The following is a 14675-nucleotide window of genomic DNA, read 5'->3' as shown; positions in this document are numbered from 1 at the left end:
TTTAGAGTGAAATCTGCCAATATACTTCTGTGTGGCTATTAAATGTGTTTCTGCCCACATATATACTCAGTTCAACACAGGATACATGTAACATTGTCATTTGTAGCAAATCCTCATGGCAGAAAACCCTGATTCTTCAGATTCTTTTTCTACTCATCCATGAAGTCCTGCTCACATGTTCTGGTCATCTATTTCTTTCCTATGTTGAATAGGAAGCACTGCTGAGAAATCTGCCTATTTTTCTTTTCCTTCCTAGCAGGGTAACCCCCATTCCTTCTCAGTTCTTACTAATACATCTCCACTGGGTATGTGACTTTATAAAAGAGATGGAAGTGGAGATGCTCTGGTTGAAGAAGGAGCTGAAGGGCTTACATAGCCACTCAGCTCTGTACTAGCAGCTATCAGTCTGGTCTACAACTCTGGTGGATATGGTTGGTTTGAAAGCCACTCGATCGGATGATTTCCGAGACAGATCTTCTATAAGTCTTTGGCAGGTTCATCAGTGTGTGTGTGTGTGTGTGTGTGTGTGTGTGTGTGTGTGTGTGTGTGTGTGTGTGTGTGTGTGTGAGATTGATTTCTGTAGTGGGCCAATCACATTTGCTTGACAGATCTTCAGAAAACATGACAGCTCTGGTGATTCCTGCAGCATGATGGGTCCCTGTCCTGGACCAGCACCCTATCATTCGTAATATTTCACAGGTCTGCCCAAGAGCAGATGTGGAAAACAGGAGACCAGGTCCAGTTCAGATCCAGTTCACCCCAGTCAAACACATGCTGCAAACATACTTGTGTGTCATATAATAACACAGAGGTAATCAGTGCAGCATTTTGGTGACAGTTATTACCAAGCTGAAATTGGTGGTCTGGTTAATTTTTCACCTAACAATCCCAGAATACCTTTTCTAGTTAATCAGCACTGTGACGATTATTTTAATTCAACTACATTTGTCCTGGCTCTACGAGACAGACCTGACAATCTGACAGGTGGTCAAGGCATTCTCTCCACCTACTCTCCACCCATTTAGGAAAATGATAAGGAGTAAAAGCAACACTCCACAAAACAGCAGGAACTTATGGATAAACACAGGTCCATTTTCAGTGGGCCAGTGCTCACTCCATTTCTTTACCCATAAAATGGACATAAAAATAATCTTGTGAGGTCTGCACCTTGAAGATTCAATGAGCAATTACTTCTATAGAAAAGTATTCTGAACTGGGCGGGGCACATAGAAAACCTGTGCTGTTGTGATTGATTTGATTCCAGTCACTGGGAGAACTAAAGGATTCTTTCAGGCAAACTCTCAATACTTCATTTCAGGGATTGGCCTCGCTTCAATCTATATTCTCTTTGGCTTGTATGAGTAAGTGATGTGCTCTTGAAAGCCTAATGGGATTCATTTTATTTTATCTTTACATATGTCATTCCAGTATAGAGAATCTTAGCCATGCCAGGAGGAGACACCCAGAAGAAGTCTTGTCTCTCAGGAATGAATAGAATATTGAGAAGGGCACAGTTCCCATTCTCGCACTCAAGAGCATTTTCAGTTCAAGCCCCACAATTTCCACCAAGCAACCTCACAACTAGAGGAGTTAGAAAACCTCCCTGGAAATGGAACCCAAGGCATGTGCCTGCCACATGAGTGATCTATCTCTGAAGCAGCATACACCAGCCCAACAGTATCTCATTCCAAAAGTAACAGATGCCCGGGGTCTAATGAGACCCTCATCTCAATGTCACTGCTATGGTCAGCATCTGACTGACAAGGAGCTGTAGTTGTATTCAGCTGACCCATTTTGGAAAAAAAAAAAAGTTGTTGAACCTCAGGGTATAATAAATTCCGGACTGTTCCCTCAGGACAGGAATCCTTCTTTTTCCTCAAATGGCTTGTCATCAAAGGGATTGAGGATTATGCAAAAATGTATTTTCTTGGGGGCAGGGAGGAGCTTCATAGCTCTTACATTTTTATAGAGTTTCATGATCCAAAAATAGGTTATGAATTAGTTTGAGATTTTGAAAAAAAAACACATTTTTACTGCTTCCATAAAAGGCTGGCTTCTTGTCTCCTTGTTGCCAACAGGTGCCAGCAATTCCCTTGTGTGAAGTGATACTACCAGGGTGAGCAGGGGCCAGAAAAGGATGGAGAAGTCACTCTAATGAGATGACTGTCATTTAAAACACATCTGCTAGAAAGCAGACTTCCACAAAATGAGGCATGTGTGGGGGGCAAGAGGGCAGAGAGAGGGGGAGGGAGGGGAGAGAGGGAGGGAAGAGCGAGTGTGATGCCATGGGGACATGAAGAGAATGATACAGGCACCTTCAGGTGGGTAGACCCCTCTATGCAACCCCACAGCCTCCTGGGGGGGCCAGAGGATAGCTTGCATCTCTAGAGGAGTCATCAGCCAACAAAGAGGTCACTGACCCAGCTGGTCAGTGAGCACAGGTAGCCCCCCATCCCCCTCTGCAGTGCACCACTGTACAGTCCCACCCAAATATCAGCCCTGCTTCTTTCCTGGATACGCAGGTTTACTCTCTCAGACACCCAATTGCCCTTGTCTGCCTTAAGCCTGGGACAAGCAAAACCTTCTCAGCTCTTTTGTCTCTTTATCTGTTCATTGCAGCTCCTCATGTAGGATAGAGCAAATTCTACCGTAGAGCCATCTGAAGATCCACGACACTGTCCTCCGTCAAGGAGCTAAATCAAAGTTCCCATGCACAGCCATCTCATATACATTTCTTTCTCAACCTGATGATAATGCCTTGCCGTGTGTCCTCTCTTCCTTGTCTGGACCCAAGTGGACTATAAATAGAAGACCTCAAGAGGACTGTGATACTCTCATCATAAAAAGCTAAATCTGATGAAGCTGCCAATGGTAGAGATGAGAGAACTGATCGAAGGAAGAGAAAGAAACACAAGTTCAGCTTCTACTCTCTGCAGCCAAGCCTAAGGCAAGTAGCTTCCTCTCCTGTCTAGAAAGATCAGCTCCTTTGGAATTGTGCAATGTATTGGGTTCCCTCTTGCATATTTTTAAGTTTATAGCTAGGAGATTCTCTAAAGGCAAAGAATTTCCCCTTTCTCATGCTTCCCCCTACCCCCTCCAATGCATGTTTATAGTTTTTCTTCCCATTTCTACTCTACAAAATAGAAAATTTCATCACTGGTGTAAAAAAATTAAAGCCCCAGAAGCAGAGCAATAGCTCAGAGCCAATCCTTGCTGATAACTTTGCACAACCTCTCCAGTTTTGAGAGGTTTGGCACAAATGCACAACAGAATCGGTTCAAAGCAAGCATTCAGATTGCTAAAAATCTTTCTGACTGCACTGCAACTCATCTTTGCAAATTAATGTTACAGAACACACGTTTCAATTTGTGGACTGGTTCCACGAAGAAAGGACATGACAGGACCGAGCTCAGGCACAGTGAATAAAGGCATACCGGGAAGGGATACCGTTTTCTATGGCTAGGGGGTCTGCAGAAATGTTTGACAGAGCATTGTATTAACATCCCTTTTCACAATGCAAACACGATCTAGCAGCTCATCTCTGCACCTGCCCCTTTCCTATCCTCTCCCTTCCCAGCAGCACACAGACTTGACTCCTATTAATTTAGTTTTACAAACATTTTTCCAATGAAATGAATCCATACCCCAGTGACAGGAAGCATAACTCAGCACCTCATACGAATCCTAGCTAGTCTTCCAACAGTCTGTCCAAATAGAATGCACAACCAACTACAAATCTAATCAAACCCAAGCAAAGCATACCAGTTGTTCAAAACAGTCTTCCACATCACAGGGACCCTGAATTCCTGGTTCTTATTCAATTTTCTCAGCAGACAATAGAACAAAGCTGCCTTCTAGCTCAGGCTTCTAAAACCAGTGGACAGATGTGTAAAACTGAGGTTTACTCACCAAGCTCCCGTAACTCCATCTTCTCCAACTACAAATACTGTTTCTGAGCTGCTACAACCAAGAAACGACTTAGCGCTGTTCCCCCGAAGAACAATGAGCTGGAAGACCAGATGGCTCTGCAGTAAGCTCGCTCAGGAAGCAGGTTTCCAATTGAGCCATGAGAGGAGTCCGGCCGAACACCTTCCAATGGTACACACTCCAAGTCAAGAGAATAAGCATGGAGCTTTGCTTATGTTTATGGAGCTGCAGCCCAGGGGTGCTCTGATTGGCAGAATTCGTGGGAAGACCAGCCAATCAAAGGGAACCTCCATTTCAGGGAAACTCCTGATCATTTATTTAGCATCTTCACAGATCATCGGTTTTTCTGGGAAAAAGCTTCTCACACAGAGTATCACAAGAACAAGAAATAATCTCTTATATTTGAATGTCCTATGGGTCTTTGTCTAAGAATCATGTCACTCTTTTCCTGGTACTTCTCAATGCCTTAATTTTTCCAGTTAAGAAAAACTAACAAATAAAAACAAAAAGGACATGAGGAAAAAGGAAGAGAAAGAGCTGGTGATGAGCGGGAGATAGTTTATATGTATCAGTTTCTATTTTGTTGGGGGGGAGAGAGAGAGAGAGAAAGAGGGTGGGGGGGAGGAGGGGGAGTGCCTGGGCTCAATAATTACTGATTCTGTTACCATGGAAACAGACTAGCTGCAGAGAGTTGGATTTGTTTGAACATCTGCTGCCAGACCCATAATCAACGGCAACTCATCTCTTCCCCTCTCTCTACTTTTATTTCATTGTGAGTTTGCTTCCTTTCACCTCCTCTTCACACATAGTTTTTGTCCAGAAATGTCATGTAACAGGCCCTCATTTTATACAAAGATTGCTTGCACACCACGGGTGGTCTCAAGCCTGGGAGGGCAAGCAGGAGAGGAGTATGCACCCCAGCTCACTGTTCCTACTTTAAGATGTAAACAAACAGCCTCCGCCCCTCATTACAACTTACACTCATGTCTGACTTCAGGGATAGGATATCTTTAACAACATTTGCTGTCTGATAGCCCTGAAGCTCTTCTACAACCATGATTTTATAGGAAAAGTTTGCAGTGATGTTTTGCGGTGGTGCCTAGCAAACCTTTGTAACGATGAGATTTTAATCCAGGAGATTTGTGGGAGATGTTGTAAGCACGGAGTCATGAGGCACAAAGACTCTAAGCACAAAATCGTTTTCGAATTAACACCTCACCAAGGTCTTCCCAAAATGGGGATCTCCCTGGATTTTCTTAGCCCATTTTCAGTCCCTCCTTCCTTCTCTTGCTCCAAGAAACATGATCAAAATGACTGTCACAGACTTTGCCTGCGCTGTCATGTTTCTCTTCTTAGCAGCAGGGGCCGCCACTGAGCAATGAATGTTTGAATGACCAGGCCTGGCTGAGAAGGAAGAGGGATCTAAGATAGCAAGCTCCCACACTAGGAAGCCCTAGGTTCTGTAGGAATCTAGGAAAATATAGTAGGTGTGAAAGAGAACTCAGATCTCATTTAACGTTGCAGAGTAGGGAATTATTTGCTTCTGTCATCAATCTTTGCAGCTTGAAGGATAATCTGTTTAACAAGGTTATGGATAAGCTGGGCAACCTTAGCATATTGCTGAGGCAGAGCAGGCTTCCCAGAGAGCTGGAACTGAGACAGCTTCTTGCATTCAAGTAACCATTGCAGTGAATTCCCTACCACCTTTCGGAGTGAACACGCTCCTCCAAACAGAAAAATTAGATATAACTTAGTGAGATCAGGAAGAGCATCTTGGCAGTGAAGATAATTACATCTAAATCTAAAAGAAAGAATAGCTGGGCTCTGCTGGCACATGCCTGTAATTCTAGCTACTTAGGAGGCTGAGATCTGAGGACTGGTTTGAAGCCAGTATAGACTGACAAATCCATGAGTCTATTATCTTCAGTTAACCAGCCATACAGACAGAAGTGGTATAATGGCTCCTCAAGTGGCACAGTGTCAGTCTTGAATGAAAAAAACTAAGAAGAAGATGAAACCTTGAGTTTAAGTCCCAGTACTGGCACAAACAATAGGAATAAATAAAAGCAAGGCTAAAATTTAATGAGTTGGGAGTGGAAGAGAACCTCGGGCATAAGGAGTGAGTCATGCACGTGTTTGTGCTAGGAAGAAGCATGGCCTCCTAGACAACTTGAAAGAAGAAGAGAAGAGAAGGGAATCTGCGAGCCCCAACGATGGGGGACAGAGGGCAGTTTATGTTCTACAAGCAAAGGCAAACTATTGCAGGATTCCATGACATGCCTCTGTACTCCACAAAATATCACCCTAACATCACCCTCAGTTGACCTGAATGATACAGACTAGTAATCAGATTGCATGGAAGACATCCACAATTGCTAGTTTAGTTGGACAGACATAGATTAAACCATTCATAATCCACTTCACATTCTAAGCATGTGTTTGGAGTCACCAATTTAATCTTCATTGCAATCATGTGATATATTATCCCTATGACACAGATAAGGAAACTAAGGTATGAGATTAAATAACCTGACCAAAGTTCAGATTATCCAGGGTGAGTCACAGACCAACCATGTAAGAATTGTTTCTAGTTCTTTCTCAAACACAGAGTCTTTGAAGCCAGAATCTCAAGGAGCTCGTCCAGTGTAACACACTAGAATATTCTCACTTTGAGAATCACTAGTAAGATATATTTGCATAAAGGAGAAAATTATCCCTAAATTAATCTTCAATGTATAAAATGGAGAAAGGTAATTTTATTACTTTGGAAGAACAGCATCTAGCTAGTCTGTTTTTTAGAATTGGTGGGGAGTCCTTAATAGTTGCCATCATTCTAAAAGAACACCCACATCAGAAGAAAGCAACCTTCGGTAGATGCAATTTCCTATTTTATCACCTATCCCAAAGTTACAGTAGAGCATGGGTATCTATCTTGGCAAGGGTGTAGGGGTACTCAGAAGCTATCTGAGAGGTTTATAAAGAAACACACAAGTCCCTAGACGATTTAAAGGAGTTCAAGCTGTTTTAAGACCCGCCAGTAATAAAGTTGGTATGATTTATTATCATGGACACAATGTGAAAAATGATAAATTTGCTTCGCAAAGCCTTTAGTATCTGAGAAAACTCATTTTTAAAGCAAAATTACAAAGCAGACAGCTAACACACACACACACACACACACAGTTTATCTGATCCACATCCCCTTGTCTAGTCAATAGCTAGTAATTCTTTGGCTCACCCAGTTAGCTAATCGTGGCTTTTGTTATGAAAAAGAATCAGTTTCATTGCTATTTCTACAGTCAACACTTCCTGCAAAATAACTGCTGTGTCTTGGAAGGGATGTCTGAAGGACTGTTTCTGTGGAATCTTGTGCCACAGTTTTGTTACTGAGGTTGTAGACGGGGTGCTCGATTTGGTTAATTTGACCTTGTTGGTGAGTTGCCCATTCTAGCGATGAACAAAAATCTATATAAGCTAACAGAGTTACTGCTTGAATCTCAAAAACAGGGAGGAATAGATCTTGTTTGATATTTTAATGTTTGCTTAGAGAGGTCTCGATGTATCCAAATTCCAGGAAACAAACATCTAAGCCACATTTCTTCCTCACTCCTCCAGAGCACCAGCATGGGTGACCATAGCTGGTGTTCCTAGGGTTGGAGAGGTCAGTCCTGGACTCTTTGGGGCATGGTAGACTTAAAAAAATGGAAATGAGCCCCGTGGAATCTGGAAGATGAAACTGAATACAATGCCTCTCTAATAATTCTCAATATTTTTGAAAGGATTCTTGGCAAAATTCAGAAAGTTTGTCATTCTGCCAATTCCATTTTTCCAAATATACCAGGGAAATGCATTTCACAATTTCAGGCTGACTTTTTTTTTTAAGTTATGCCAAGAAGGAAAAGTGAAAATTCCAAAATTCTCAGCTCAGACTTTCCAAGCATGTCCAATGGCAATGTGAAGACAAGAATTCCTGGATGTGGTTCCAATTGTCCCACATGTGAAATCAATTCGCCACAAGGAAAGGGAAGATTCTGGCCTTCTCACATTCTTTTTGGTTTTCAGATCGAGCGCATCAACTTCAAATTGAAATAATTCCACTTTCTGAAGGGAAAAATATTGTTTGATATTCTCCATCCTAAAACTAATTTCATGGGTTGGTATGTTTGCCAAATGGTTAAACATGCTACTTCCTTTGCTTTTCTTGTTTCCCATTCACAGACACAATGGAAGACAGAAGGCCCACAGATAGACCCATGACTTGTTTGCCTGGAAAAATAAGAATTATAGTGTCACAGTGCAGAATAAGCCATGGATGAAGGAAATGAGTAAAGAGTTTGCTGAGCCAGAAAGAACCCAAACAGACCAAGGAGATAGGAAGGCTCAGTTTTTTTTTTTTTTTTTTTTTTTCAGGCAAGCAAGAGGAAAATAGCAGAGATTTCAACAGTCACACTCTAAGAGGTGGAAGGGAGAAGACGAAGCCGACGACTTGAAGGATTCAGGTCTGTATGTGGTTAGATGGAGACGTACACAGCTGGGGCCTCTTAGGGCCAAAAGACCACCTATAGAAATGTACGGGAAATTATTTTTACGTTACCACTTGTTGAAGATATTAGCTTTATTGTGAGTCTGTCACATCTCTCTAACACATCCAGAGTTTTAGCAAAGATGAGCTATCACTCTCACCTTACTAGAAAAAAAAATAGGAAAAATAATCCTGGTCACCTGGAACCAGCCTGTCCAGAAACATTTCAAAGAAGATTGCTCCAGGCTCTTCTCAATGGACACCCATGTAAAGGAAGCTCGGAAACCCTTAGGCAAGTTAACAGTGACAGGTTGCCCCCAAATGGCACAGAGAACAAACTCTACAGTCTCATCAGTGAAGAATTTAGATTTGGATACAACCATAATCTTATTGTATTGCTTAATACTTGCTTGCATCTTTAAGCGCCTAATTTCAGAAAGCAGTTCATTTGACGTGCAGAGTCAATTATTCTCCCACTAAATAGACAAGGCATAATAGTAGGCTACGTAAGATCACGACAAAACATGGCTTCCAAGCCAGTGATAAGACCTTGAATTGTGAAGCAGTTCAAATAAGCACCTTTATCTAACCATAGCTAAGTGTTTTTGCTTGAGTATTTGAAGAATCTGTTGTACAGCAAACATCTTAGCTGTGATAAATATGCATGGAAAAAATAAATTCCATCCACAAAACCCCAGTTTGGAAATAAGTACTCTACTATATCAACTAATATTTAGGAATATTGTGCTTCCACATATTACTTCTTTTGAGCCATGCAAATGTCATTAAGTTCTACGTAAGTTTTTATGTCATTATTTATATAAGTCATTTGACGTAAGTCATTATATTTTGTCTTTCCAAATAGGTTCAGATCTGCTCATGTGGTGAGATCCTAACTGTATATCAAAGCTTTCATAAATAAAGCCCTTCAAGGCTGTCATTCTTCCTTTGCATTCTTTCTTCCCATGAAATATACTTTTGCTATGGCACCTGGCATATTATTGAAAGTTGTCTCTTTTTAGACCTCTGCTAAATGTTTCAGCTACCTTACTTGAGAAGACAAAAATCTTACACCAAACCAGGCACACGGTGGAAGTTTCCTGACTTCTTGACAGCTTCTCTCTCCCACATCAGGAGGTAAGTTCGAGGTGAGTTATCTCTGACAACACCTCGGTGACTCATGGCTTGTGGTAGCCTATTCCTCCTTCCATTCTCCCAGTCCAGCCTGAGAGGGAAGAGGATGCTTGGGAGAGCATCCTACACCTCCCCCACATCAGAAGTCCATGGCGGAAGCAGCACAGGTGTTGGGCCCAGCTCACTCTGCAATCTGTCTTCTTCTTCCAAGGATGTCACATCTGTTCAGAGCTTCCTTCCAGTTAATGAGTCTACCTCAAGTCCTGCCTCAGATGAGTTTTTATCTCTGTAGCAATCAATGTAGATGCCAGGCACCCATCACGCTGAGCCAGCACAGCTGGCACAACCCAGGCTTTTATTTCAAGGAATAATCATTGAACTCAGCCTGCATTTCACACTGAATTTCAAGGAATTCTCTGCTTAGACCATACTTGCAGCCTGGGACAGTTCTATACCCAGAGAAATTTGTTTAAAATATAATTATAAATATGATCAGTCGATCAAAATATGCAATCTTCAAAAAGTTATCAATAAGCAAACAATGCAAAATAAACTACTGCTAAAAATCAATCAAGCCTCTGACATTTTCCATTAGTTGACATATAAGCCTGCTTCCTGCTTTATATACATTTAACACAATATATTATCTTCTGATATTTAGATACCAGGCACAAGTATTTTGAATTATGGAAAGAACTCTAACACATAAATAAATATATCCATATTTAAATTTATCATGTACCCTTTGCTGAAGAATAGTGTCAGTTTCAATATTTCTCTTGAAATAAGAACAAGTGAAGAATAAATAACAATACAATAAAGAAATAACTGCAATGAGCATCACTGTGCATACCTATGTGCTTCTTCCTTGAACCAGGATTCTAGCTAGTTGTAATTCACTGCATGGTCTTGGGACCAAGGACCATCAACTGCTGTTGGGTTTCTCAGTGGCAGCTTTGTCCCATCAGGTTCCTTATGAAATGACAATGGTCTGACCAGCAAAGCCAGCAAGGGATCCTGGCCCATTCGTGACACCATGGATACCAGTCCTTTCTATCCTTTTCACAGGAGGAGCTGCGGGTTTTCTGCCTGATGCAGGGGTGAATTATGAACCTGTCACACGGGAGGCCATCCCTCATACTGTCCACAGCAGAATGGTGTGAGACATGGGTGTGTGCATGTGCACACACGCATCTGGGCCCCAGGGTCTCTGCAGGGATGAGAGCCAGGGTGAAAATTAACTGGCTCCTGTCAGACAATTAACCCCGCCAAAACGAAGTCTGAGTGTTTTTAAAACAAGAAAAACAAAACCCACAGCAGTCTTTTCCTTTCACCTGGAAATATCTTGATTTTTCTCCCTTACTCTTAAAAGAAATTGCAACTATGAACGATTTTAGACTCAACAATGGTTCTCATTTACCAATTCTGATGTGCACAGACTGTTTTAGAACTGCTTTTTCCTTTGCAAATATTATAAGCACTTCTCTCTCTATATATTATATATATTATATTATATATATATTATATATATATATGTATGTATGTTTTGTAGGCATGCTGGAGTAGAAGTGAGAATCAGGTCCAGTATAGCTGCAGAAGGAGAAAGCAGGTAAGGACACATAATTAGGAGTAGAGTTCTGGATGCCTTCTAGACTTCTTTAGCATTGCTTCCAGGCAGCCATGAAGGGAAGAAAGCCTCCAGAGACCTCTGTGGGAGTGAACATAATTGGCTGAGAATAAAAGCTCAATCTACCTACAGATGAATGTATCCACTGCTAAACAGTAGGAAAGCAGAGAGTGTACTCAAGAGGGAGGGGTCATGACAGGGACTCAAAAGACCAGAAAGTTTTCAATAGACTCTGCGAAGGGTCTTCCTACTGAAAGCCACAGACACAGACCAGCAAGTGCAAGGTCAGCCTGAGGAGCAAGCATTCAGTGTAGCGAATGACGGTGTGGCACCTATCCATATCCCCAATACTTGGGAGGAGAAGGTAGGAGGAACATGATCTGAAGTGAGCCCAGGAAAAGTTAGCTGTGAGTGAAAAATGAATGCAAAAATGAAATCGGTTGGGAGTATGGCTCAAGTGGTAAAAAGCCCTTTTTTAGCAAGTGCCATGTCCCCAGTTCAATCCCCAACTTCCAAAAAAAAAAAAATCAATGTTTTCACAGATGTAAAGATTAAGGTACAAGACAGGGCAATGACCCGAGCAAGGAAATGGAGGAGCTAGGATTGCACCTCAGTGCACAGTTTTGAGATCAATGTCTGATTAACAGCTGAGGGCAGCTCATTTGGTAAATTAAATGATCACAGTACAAGGGTAAACAAAGGGGAGTTAAGGAATGTGGATAATGAAGACGATGACTGCATCAGAAATCCATGGTCAGTGCCTGAATTTACCTCCTTCTGCTTTTATATGATATCCAACTCAGGTGGGACCCTGTGAAATGGCCACATTTGTCAGGCAGAAATAGTCAAGCATGGACACGTTCACCAGGTTCTGTCTAATCCCTCTTAGGTGAGCCTGTAGATCCCTCTCTGGGTTCCTCGATGGCTGAGAGAAGGGAAAAAAAGACTGAGGGCAAATCTGGGACCATTCCAGAATTCCATTCTCAACACGTTCTTTTTTAAGTGTTTTGAAACTTAGAAATTCAACAAATAGAAAATTCTGGTAAAATGCACCCAATAAACATTGATATCTTTTACTCACGGGCTTATTTTTGTTTCTGGTACATGCAGAAGTGAATTTTTACCTATCTGGGAAACAAAAAAGCAAAACCAAATCAACCTCATTCCTGACAAGCACCTGCTGCACTGAGATGAGAAGAATACTGCACTGGCTCAGAACCTTGACCACAAAGAAAGAAGCCAAGCAAGACTTGCCTGGCCCAGCAGAGGGCATCAGCTTGTCCACTTGGCCATGGTTAGAAAGTCTAATGGGAAAGAGCATCTCTGTGAAAAGCATGATGCTTACCCTGTCTACTTCTGCTTTAAGAACCCAGCATCCAGGGAGCTTTCGGACAGAATTCCATGCTCTGTGATTCATGAAATGGAAATCTAGCATTCTATGCCAACGACATTTACTTCCATGGCAGCTCAAGCGGCAAAAAGCCATATGCCATCCACTTTGAATCTAGCCAAAGCACGCAAATGGATATGTGAGAGAGAAATGGGGGAAAATATTAAGGACCAGAGCAGGGTCAGAGGAGCTGCAGCTATGTGAACACACAAATACCGGAGCAGGCACTATCCTACTGCTCTTTGGATTTGTTTTTGGTGTAACTGGGGTTTGAACTCAGCACTTAAGCTTGCTAAGAAATTTCTGTACTTCTAAGCCTTTTGTGCACTGAAGATTTTGCACATTTTTGTCTGGATACATGCCAGCCAGAACCTAAATTTTCTTTTTCCTTTTATAGCTGGATTATGATTTACTCTATACTATTTATTTATTTTTTTAATTATTTTAAATAGTTTCACAAAGCAATTTTAACTCAACATGTCAGTTTATGACTATCAATGCTCTTGAGCATTTTCACTCCTTCCCTCATTCTCTCTTCTCTTTCCCAACTTCACCCACCTCCTCAATTTTCCTAGTTCCATTATGACACGTGTGTGTGTGTGTGTGTGTGTGTGTGTGTGTGTGTGTGTGTGTGTGTGTTGAATATCATAACTGCATTCTTGCTCTTGGCTCTCTCTACTCATCTACCCTTCTCCCTTTTGACCTCACCTTCCTGACAACTCAAGTTCACTCTTCCTGATGTTTATTACATTTGATTCTAAGTTCAATGGGGTTATTCCAATGGAATTCTGGCTGCATATACAGAACATTCATTGAGCTGTCTATGCATAGATATGTAAGTCTCCATATGTGCTACAATGTACTTACAAATTAGGTGTAAATTCCATGTGAGAAAAACATGCATCCCTTGTCCTTCTGAGCCTAACTTATTTTACTTAACATAATTTTTCCAGGTTCACCCATTTCTCCAAAACTGATATAATATCATTCTTCTTAATGGATGAGTAAAATTCCTTCGTGTGTGTGTGTGTGTGTGTGTGTGTGTGTGTGTGTGTGTGTGAGAGAGAGAGAGAGAGAGAGAGAGAGAGAGAGAGAGAGAGAGAGAGAGAGAGAGAGAGAATTTCATTGATCCATTTGTCCATTGAAGGATGTTCCTCTACAGCTAGGCTGACAGGCATATACCACCATGCCCAGCCTCTTTCCAATGAGATAGAATCTTGCCAATTTTTTTCTTTCATTTTTTCCTCCATTTCTTGGCCTGGTGCTAGTCTTAGAACCATTATCCTCCTATTCTCAGCCTCCTCCCACCACACAGCTAAACTGACAAGAGTGAGACACCGTACTTGACTGCCGCTTTCTACTTGTCTGACACTCTTGGGACAATATAATTTTTTCCAGACTTAAGAGAATTTGGGGAGGTACAGGTAAACTAAGAATCCTAATATTTGAATAGCACAGTGTGGAACTTGACAACCCACTGTACAGGCAGTTTCCTGGGCTGGCTTGGGTAGAAAAGTCTCCAAAACAAGGTGAACAGCCAGAGCTGTTTGTCCTCTGTCCTGGAAGTTCTCCTGGGAAAGGGTGAGTGTCATCAATGACACTATTTTCCTCACTGGCCTGGAAATAAGCCAAGCAGGAAATAGAATACTCCCTGAAGTCCCAGGGTGTTTGAGTTAAGCAGACTTAAGAGTGATATGATAAAGGAATGAAGCTGAAAAATGAAACAGAGAGAATTTACAAACAAATAAACCGGGGCCAGGAGTTTATCCTAGTGGTAAAATGCCTGCCTAGAATGCAGGAAGACCAAGATAACAAATACATAGAAAAAAGCTGGAAGTGGTGCTGTGGCTGTGAAAACAAAAACAAAAACAAAAACAAAACAAAACAACAACAACAACAACAAAAACGCCCAAGGACAGTGCTCAGGTGCTGAATTCAAGCCGCAGGACTGGGGAAAAAAAAAAGACAAGCAAACTAAGGGTTCTAAGTGGCTTCTTGAAAAAGTGAGATTCAGTTTCTTATGCAATGTTTCAACCTCTTTGAGGCTTTCCAAAGTGACATGAGTAGGAAAATGA

The 14675-nt window shown here is 41.6% G+C and overlaps 1 protein-coding gene across 2 annotated transcripts in view; it reads right to left on the bottom strand.

Annotated features, from left to right (window-relative positions):
* Positions 1-14675, bottom strand: part of Elmo1 (engulfment and cell motility 1) — a 425322-nt gene that overhangs the window by 116221 nt on the left and 294426 nt on the right. The window contains exon 1 of one of the 2 annotated variants that reach the window (XM_090332626.1): positions 3910-4108. The exons of the other annotated variant lie outside the window; for it this stretch is intronic. The gene's annotated coding sequence lies outside the window, so the exon portion shown is untranslated. Of the gene's footprint in view, positions 1-3909; positions 4109-14675 lie in introns of those variants that run through there. 2 annotated transcript variants of the gene reach the window in all.

This window comes from Megascapheus bottae, chromosome 5, assembly GCF_031878675.1.
Source record: "Megascapheus bottae isolate mThoBot1 chromosome 5, mThoBot2.hap1, whole genome shotgun sequence".
NCBI lineage: Eukaryota > Metazoa > Chordata > Mammalia > Rodentia > Geomyidae > Megascapheus > Megascapheus bottae.
Note: the sequence above shows the minus strand (reverse complement) of the source record. Positions and strands in the feature narration are given on the sequence as shown.